Genomic DNA, 8,384 nt, shown 5'->3' with positions numbered 1-8,384 from the left:
ATCTCCCGCCATCCATCTTTTGTAGAATTCGTCCTGGAAAGACTTTTTGTTTTTCTTTTTCCCTGGTTTGGATGCTGTTTTGTCCACGGCATCAACATAGGCAGCGAGTCCGTCATCGGTGTATAATTCACATGAACAGTTTAAAGCCCATGGACAGTGTCCAGTAATGGGGTCTTTAAACATGTAATGAGGCCTTCCTTCTATAGAGAAGCTTTCTATCAGACTTCTTTCTGGGCCTGGTTCACATAGTGGACAACAGCAATCTGGGTCTCTTTTGTCATGAAGCTGGGCCGGACTCTCAAGTGGCTGCATCATCAACTGTGTTGAGAAGATACTTGAGTTGGGCTGTTTTGGTTGAAGGTGGCTATGATCAAATTTGATTTCAGTGGTTCCATCTCCTTTTGAAGTAATTTGGCTCAGGGTTGATTGGATCGGGTTACTATGCTCATGGGCTGTTCATAGTTTGTGATCCATTTTTCGGGAGTAGCTTTATGAGCTCTTTTTAGGAATTTTCCTAGGGACATGGACATAATGAGGTTGGTCATTTGTGTTTCTTGAGATAAGCAAGGAATCTTACGTCCGTGGTTTGAAAGGTTGAATGAGTGATCTTGAATTCTATAAACAATCGGTAATGAAGGGTAGCGATTATAGTGAAGCTATTTGTGGAGCTCCTGCTATTTGGACTTGGACTTTTAAAGCCTTTGGTAAGATTAGGTGCGCGAGCCATGGTGAAGTTTGGAAGAGGGTTACCATCACCGGTCGAGTTCGATGTTGCTTCAATCGTTGCTATGCAAGCATTTTGGTATTCTAAGTATCTAGAATCCAATAATGCTATTCTTGCCACAATAGGTTTTTGCATTTTGTTCGTGATAATTTAGCGCAAGACGTATAGCACCAAAATGGATATGGGTATAGCTTCGCTTCGTTTCCATTCTGCTGGAAATTCTTTGGGATTTCTAGAGCAACAAAACATTCGGGAGAAGAGGCATATATGGGAAAACTGTCAAACCGTGAGGATTGAACATATTCCCTTACTTGCTTTGAAGAGCCTTTTATTAGCGTTCTGATAGACTTGATTGGAGAGAAGGCTGATTTTCTGTAGGCAGAATAAGGATTTACAACTGGAAGATCTGTGGGTTGTATTTTATCTTCTTCATTTAAGTACTCTATCTCGTACAAGGAAGAAATCTTTTTTGAGGAGTGAGATTTGAAGGGAAATTCTGGTAATGTAACTAAGGAGGAAGAAGTTGAAGGTTTTGTTGTCATTTTTGAAAGATAATTTTCTCTAAACCTTTCTAACTTCTAGATCATTAAAGATGAGTTTATAAGATAACATGGCTCTGATACCAAAGATCAATTGGTAAACTGAAAATGCTATCGCTCAAAATCACATCTTGAAAAAGATTGATTCAAAGATCTCAAAAGTTGAATCCAAAATGGATGACAACACAAAGATGGTCAGAGATCTGATCCAGCTGTTACAAAAAAGACTGGATGAAGTAGCAAAGCAACCAGCAGCACCTGGACAAGATTTCTTTTCTCACCTGGCACAAAGAGAAAAAGAAATTCAGAAACTCAAATACCAAATCAAAACTCTCCAAGAGACAGGAAAAATTCCTGAACCTGCACCAAGACGAGAAACAATTGAATTGTTTCCTTCCGTTAGAAAACAAAATCTACTCCCGTAGAAGGTGTATGATTACTTTCCCAGAACCTCCCAAAGCGTACTAAACCAAATGCGTATGAAATCTTCTGAAATCAAAAACAAAGCAAGCAAAAAAAGAAAGAAGATGATTGCGAGCAAATGGTTCTTGAACCTAGTGACCGAAGGAAGAACAAATCCGAAAAAAGCGGGAAAAGACCGGTTTACGAAGAAAAGACGCCACCAACTTCTCCACCAAAACAAACTTCAAAATCTTTGATGATCCAAGAAGATGAAGACCAAAATCCTTTATCAAAACTCTTAAAGGATTATGTAAAATCTTTGACTCCAAAAATTTCGGTCATCCAAGATCAAGAATCCAGTGATGAATCTGACAAAAGCTCGAGTTCAAAAGAAACCAGATCTGAATCTGAAGAATCGGAGGAATTATCATCCCAAGAAGAATAATCGGAAAATGAAAATTTGGGAAAAGCCCTTAATCCACACGAGTATTTCAACAGGCACTGCCTTTTAGCTACAAGGTCCTGACTCAAGAATCTTATATTAATCACAACAAGATTGACATCATTCTGAGTTTTAATATTTCGATGTGGGATCCATTAATAATGGCAAGCACAGAGCATACTCTATTAACGCTCTTTTGATAACTCATCTAAAACATTCTAAGAAGAAGAGGATTTAGAAAACAAGAGAAACTTAGAAAGACATGATGAGAAAACAACTAAGGATTTTATTATTTTACGCTTCTTATGTTTACAGAGAGAACTCATCATCCTTTTATAGCCAAAGGTGATGTAATCGACAAGATAATATTACGATGGTTTAGATAAGCTTGGATGCTAATAGTCTTAAGATAAGATCATATCGCATGACTCACATATTAAACAAACTATAATTAGACATAAAGTAAAGCAGATCTTCATTTGTTGGCGTTTGAGTGGGGTAGTTGTGCACTATCCGAGAGAATCTTCACATTGCACATCATTTCTTCATCTTTTCATCATTGAGTTCCATCCTTTCCAAATTGATTTGTTGTATTACCACGGGTAATCTTGTGACCATTCAGTGGGGTCAGGTATGCTTTTTCGATATTCACGGAGGGCATCCAACACTTCTAGATGATAAGGAGTGTATGATTGAGACCAAGTGTCCCATGGTGCATCGATATCTGGAGGTGGCCATATCTCAATTGGAACAGTTCTATTGAGCTGGCATAGAAACTTTTGAAGTTCTCGATATTGTGTCTTATTTTGAAGACTTCATCTTCTAGGGTTTTATGAACCCAAGAGGAGGGAAGGAGTTAAGGTAATTTGCCTTTCCACATTTGACAAAATCTTGAGGCTTATAGAAAATTATAATGATATAACTTCCATAAGTTCCTCTTGTTGGTTGCTTGATGATTGTTCAATTATTTGGAGCCATTGTGGTAGAGGATGAAACCGGTGAGAAAAGTAAAGAAATTTTGATGTTACGGTTTAATATTTCCTCGGATGGCTTTTTTCAGATAATAAAGAAGGTCAATTGTGTTGAACTGAATGGCGATATGATAAAGATGGGTAAGGTACCATAAAAACCATTTTAATTCATTTGGTTGTTCAACAAATTCGAACCTTATTGGGTGAATGAAAGGATAATCAAGATTGATTCCCCAAGGTTTGAGAACAAGACCTCCAAAATTTTTGAAAACTTGGGTTTGGTATTCGAGCATCATTTCTTTAGCTTTCTGGTGAAAACAGTTTTTTTCTACAAGAGTAATGACCTCTGGTGGGAATTCTGGGTGAAGGTTTGGGGTAACAGTGTAAGGAGTAGGTGATGCGGATGTTGAGGAATAGGGTTTATACATCATGATGGGTCTGGGCCAATAGACTCTTTTATAGGCAAGGACTTTTGGATTTTCTTTGGGCCTGGAGAGTAAGTCTGCAAGAATATTTTGTTTGCCAGGGATGTGTTTGACTTCGAATAAGAATTCGGAAAACCATTCTGCCCATCTAAGAAGCTGTGGATGAGGGACTATTTTTTGTTTGAACTTGAGCATTTTTGGAAATGAGGACATATCCATTTCTATCAGAAATTGATATCCTCGAAGATGAAATTCAAACTTTGTAATACCTTTTTTGACTGCAAGTATTTCCTTGAATGTAGAGTGATAATGGATTTCTACATCAGAAAATCTTCCACTCTTGTATCCACAGAGATATCTTTTTCCATCAATTTCTTCAAAGAGAATTGCTCCCAGTATTTGTCACTGGCATCTGTTTGTAGAATTCTTTTTCCTTCCGAGGGGATCTTCAAAGGAGGTAGATCTTGTGACAGTTCTTTTAATCTCTGAAGGGCTTTTGTTTGTGAGGAGGACTAAGGAGGAGGGTCTTTCTTCAGTAATTTTCTCAAGGGATTAGTATATTTAGAAACTTTAGGAATAAAGTCTCTAATATAATTGACTATCCCAATAAATTGTTGGACTTGCTTGTAGGACAAATTCTTTGATGGAAATTTGAGAAGCTCTTGAGCAATATGCGGTCCTGGAGAAAACTTGCCTTCTTTGATATCCATTCCTAAGAATTGGATCTCTGACCTGTTGATCTGCATTTTCTTTTCGATAACATTATGCCATATTTGGAGATGAGGGTCCTGAAACTTTCAAGGAGCTGCGCATGAGATTCTTCATCTTTACTATAGAGTAAGATGTCATCAATGTAGATGAGAGCATTTTCCATTAGTGGATGAAAGATCTTTATCATGGCCTTTTGGAATAGAGAAGGGGCTGTCTTTAATCCAAATGGCATGACTTTCCTTGGAAGTGTCCATTGGGAATCTGAAACTGTCTTGGGTGCATCATCTGGATTGATTCCCAATTGCCAAAAACACCTTTGAGGTCAAACTTTGCAAAGATTTTTGCTTTTGCAATACTGGAGAAAAGCAAATCTTTATTTAGAAGAGGGAACTTGTTGTCTTGAAGGAAATGATTAAGAGGCTGATAATTTATTACCGGTCTTAATTTTCCTCTTTCTTTGTTACGATCTTTTGTTCACATAAAAGCTTCACATGCCCATTGAGAATCTGATACTTCAATCAAATCTTGCTGCTGTAGTTCTTGACATTCCTTTTTCGCGAGTAGTAGATGGTCTGGATTCATTCCTTGATGGCTGGCCTTTGTGGGATTGATATCTTCATTCTTTTGAATGGAAGTGAATGAAGAAATCGGGTTTTCCATAAAGGATTTGGGCATTTTTCAAGAATTACGAATGAGATTACGCGAGATTGGGCTTTCGGGTTTTGGATAATGGGGATGATTTTTCGGACTTGATGAGGAGCAGTTTTGGGATTTTGACAAAGAAATGGAGCAGGTTTTATACGATACCTTGAGGCGGGATTCTAAGGTATTGGGCTTTTTGTAAAGGTCAAAACCTATTACAATGTCTTTTCCAGGAGCTTTGATCCTATCTTGTAGTGGTGATACTACGGTTTGGGAAAAATTGTATAGTAATTGGTTTCTTGATTATCTGGTGATCAAAGGAACATTTGAGGTGATTCGAAGATTCTTGTGTGAGGCTTCCACCAATTTATTGGCAAGATGTCGGATTCATGATTGTTTAATTTGCTCAGTGTTCATGAAGGCAATTATAGTAATGGGTTTACTATATTTGTCTAAATAGATTCTTACTGGTATGTGTGGAGCTGAAGCTGCTTCATCAATGGATCTGTCAATGGTCCTGCTTTGTACCTTAGCTTGTATCATCAGGGAATCAGAATAATCTGACTCTGAGTAACTAGCTGAGTCGTAAGCTGGGATGGCACAAATTGTTTTCTCTGATGGTTGGTCTTCAATAGAGCAAACAGATTCAATATCATCATCATCTTGAATCTTTATTCCAGACTTCTTCATTATCTGAGCAATCTTTTTGCCTTTTTTATTCTTTGGACAATTCTTCGAGAAGAGCCCTTTTTGGTTGCAAATGTAGCAACGATTTGACTTTGTAGATTTCCTTTTTTTTCTAAGGTATCTCCAACGGGGTTTGATCTTCTTTCTTCTTCTTGAATAATCATGATGCCTCTTGAAGTGTTTCTTCTTTTTCGTTCGACAGTCACAAAAACGATTGTCTTTTGGGCATTTGATCTTCAGATGAGAATCGTCACAAGCTTTATCAATCTTTTTATCACCATGGAGATAATCTCTGAATATCATTCTTCTGTTGCAAATGTTTTCTAGAGCAACAAAGACTTCTTGTTGAAGTTCTCCAACTGTTATTTGGAGAATGTCTTTGTTTTGTGTTTGGAGAGCCTGATTGACTGCAACTTGAATTGGATTTGGAAGGGATGAAAGGATTACTGGCTTGAGGTTTGGATTGAGTCCCAAGGCACAGAATAATCTTGTCATTGTTTTGAAATGTTTTTCCAAATCTCTTCTGGAATACGAACAACACTTTCTTTTGTGAAATTCTCTTCTCTTCAATGTGAGCAAATCATCAGGATTTCCGACGAAATGTTGATGGATAATTCTGATGGGTTGTGCCAAATCTTGAAGTACTAGGAATTGCATTTGATTGTGCTGATCAATTGAGTTCCACCAGTCTCTAAGCATTCCTGTGAATCTGGAAACAAATTCCATGAGAATGTTGTAATTGCTATCCTCGGTGAGCTTTCGTGTTTCAAGCCAAGAGTGGAATTCTTGGATTCTCTCTGGCCATCTTGATAGTGGTAAATCATCTAAAGTGAACGTGATTCTGCCAATAGAACTCTTTGGTGGATGTTTTTGTGTTGAAGATGAACCTTCTTCTTCTTGCATTTCATCATCACTTGGTTCTTCTACTTTTGTGGTCTGGAGTACTTTTCCCAAATTTTCATTTTCCGATTGTTCTTCTTGGGATGATAATTCCTCCGATTCTTCAGATTCAGATCTGGTTTCTTTTGAACTCGAGCTTTTGTCAGATTCATCACTGGATTCTTGATCTTGGATGACCGAAATTTTTGGAGTCGAAGATTTTACATAATCCTTTAAGAGTTTTGATAAAGGATTTTGGTCTTCATCTTCTTGGATCATCAAAGATTTTGAAGTTTGTTTTGGTGGAGAAGTTGGTGGCGTCTTTTCTTCAGAAACTGGTCTTTTTCCCAGTTTTTTTTGGATTTGTTCTTCCTTCTAGTCACTAGGTTCAATAACCATTTGCTCTGCAATCATCTTCTCTTTCTTTTTTGCTTGCTGTTTTTTGATTTCCAGGAAGATTTCATACGTACTTGGTTTAGTACGTTTGGGAGGTTCTGGGAAAGTAATCTGTACACCTTCTACGGGGAGTAGATTTTGTTTTCTGACGGAAGGAAACAATTCAATTGTTTCTCGTCTTGGTGCAGGTTCAGGAATTTTCTGTCTCTTGGAAGTTTTGATTTGGTCTTTGAGTTTCGAATTTCTTTTCTCTTTGTGCGGTGAGAAAAGAAATCTTGTCAGTCTTCTTGGTTGCTTTGCTACTTCATCCAGTCTTTTTGTAACAATTTGGATCGGATCTCTGACCATCTTTGTGTTGTCATCCTTTTTGGATTCAACTTTTGAGATCTTTGAATCAATCTTTTTCAAGATGTGATTTTGAGTGATGGCATTTTCAGTTTGCCAATTGAGGGTAGCTTCTGCAGCACTGATCTTTGGTGATGTCTCCGGAGTACTAGTTTGTATTTTTGATAAAATTTTTGGGGCATGGACATAATTTTCACTTGAGTATTCTTCAAGTGGTGGAAACTCCTTGTCATATGACGTTGTCGAGGTTGCTGGTTTAATCATGCAGGTAGTGGGGATTGGGTCTTGTGGTTCAAGAAAATCTGGGTTCTTTTTTACCCATTTGTTTATTTTCTTGTAACATGGTAAGGAGAAAGGTTTTGGTGTTTTGGGTTGCTTTTCAGGGGATAAAAAATTTGTCTTAGGAGGAGGAAGAGAAGGTGGTTTACAAGGTTCAGGAGGAACCTGTACTTCTGGTAAAGGTTTATGGGTTGAATAATCAACAAGGTAAACATATTTACCATTATCTTCACCAAGTGGTCCAATATTTGGATCTCCCGCCATCCATCTTTTGTAGAATTAGTCACGGAAGGCTTTTTGTTTTCTTTTTCCTGGTTTGGATCTTTGTTTTGTCCATGGCATCAACATAGGCAGCGAGTCTGTCATCGGTGCATAATTCACATGAACAGTTTAAAGCTCATGGACAGTGTCCAGTAATGGGGTCTTTAAACATGTAATGAGGCCTTCCTTCTGTAGAGAAGCTTTCTATCAGACTTCTTTCTAGGCCTGGTTCACATAGTGGACAACAGCAATCTGGGTCTCTTTTGTCATGAAGCTGGGCCGGACTCTCAAGTGGCTGCATCATCAACTGTGTTGAGAAGATACTTGAGTTAGGCTGTTTTGGTTGAAGGTGGCTATGATCAAATTTGATTTCAGTGGTTCCATCTCCTTTTGAAGTAATTTGGTTCAGGGTTGATTGGATCGGGTTACTATGCTCATGGGCTGTTCATAGTTTGTGATCCATTTTTACGGGAGTAGCTTTATGAGCTCTTTTTAGGAATTTTCCTAGGGACATGGACACAATGAGGTTGGTCATTTGTGTTTCTTGAGATAAGCAAGGAATCTTACGTCCGTGGTTTGAAAGGTTGAAGGAGTGATCTTGAATTCTATAAACAATCGGTAATGAAGGGTAGCGATTATAGTGAAGCTATTTGTGGAGCTCTGCTATTTGTACTTGGACTT

The sequence above is a fragment of the Gossypium arboreum genome, chromosome 12 (assembly GCF_025698485.1).
Source record: "Gossypium arboreum isolate Shixiya-1 chromosome 12, ASM2569848v2, whole genome shotgun sequence".
Classification (NCBI taxonomy): Eukaryota; Viridiplantae; Streptophyta; class Magnoliopsida; order Malvales; family Malvaceae; genus Gossypium; species Gossypium arboreum.
Note: the sequence above shows the minus strand (reverse complement) of the source record.